Source organism: Carica papaya, chromosome 6 (assembly GCF_054855325.1).
Source record: "Carica papaya isolate Zhongbai chromosome 6, ASM5485532v1, whole genome shotgun sequence".
Lineage (NCBI taxonomy): Eukaryota > Viridiplantae > Streptophyta > Magnoliopsida > Brassicales > Caricaceae > Carica > Carica papaya.
Genome location: NC_142314.1, coordinates 16,922,604 through 16,923,585, shown reverse-complemented (window position 1 = coordinate 16,923,585; position 982 = coordinate 16,922,604). Strand labels below are relative to the sequence as shown.

Below are 982 nucleotides of genomic sequence, written 5' to 3'. Positions count from 1 at the left end.
CGCCCAGGGAGGTTACTTGGGAGCTAGAATCAGAATTTAGAGCCCAGTATCCCCATTTGTTTTTCCAAGAGTAAGAAGCAAATTTCGGGGACCAAATTTCTTAAAGAGGGGAGAGTTGTAACACCCAAGTGTTATTATTTTTATTTTTTAATTATTTGAATTTTTTAGATTTTTAATTAATTTAATTTGATTTAATTTAATTTAATTTCATGAAAATAAAAATAATAATAATGATAAAATTGGATAAAAATATTATCTGAATTTAATTGAAATTGATTTTGGAAAAAATGGGTGAAAATTTAGATTCTGGGGGTGTTTTTGAAAGGAAAATCAAAAACTAGGGGTCAAAACGCAATTTAGAAAAGTTATGCCACGTCAGCACCTATGTCAGCAGCCACGTCAGAGGCCTGGTTAGTAGCCCCGGCCAACCAGGACACGCCGCGTGGTAAGGAAACGCTGACCAGGGGACGGGCCACGTTGGCGATCCGCGTGCGCGCGATCGGACGGCCCAGATCCGTTCCCGCACGCACAGACGGCCCAGATCAAACGTGCGCAGGGACGGCCCAGATTCACACGCACGGACGGCCCAGATTCAATCAGGCACGGACGGCCCAGATTGCATTGCGATGGACGGCCTAGATTTAATCCCCCATTTGCAAAAAGAAGGGTGCAACATGAGAACTTCCTAGGAGATCACCCATCTTAGTACTATTCTCGCCCAAGCACGATTAACTATGAAGTTCGATGGGATCCGATGCATTAGTGCTGGTATGATCACACACCTTCCATTCTGCGCTGCAAATAATTCTGCGCTGCAAATACATATACCACTTCTCCTTCCCTCTCCCCTCTCATAATTTATTTTGTTGTGCGCGCACACCCTACCTCTATTTCTAGTTCTAATATCAAGCGAAATGCCAAGGCATCTCAACTCATGCCCAGATGAACAGACCGCCCTTCACAACTCTATTTTTATTGTTCT

At 43.3% G+C, this 982-nt stretch overlaps 1 pseudogene; it reads right to left on the bottom strand.

Moving 5' to 3' along the window:
* Positions 1 to 664: 664 nt before the first annotated feature.
* On the bottom strand, positions 665 to 782 carry LOC148253350 (5S ribosomal RNA; annotated as a pseudogene).
* Positions 783 to 982: the final 200 nt, after the last annotated feature.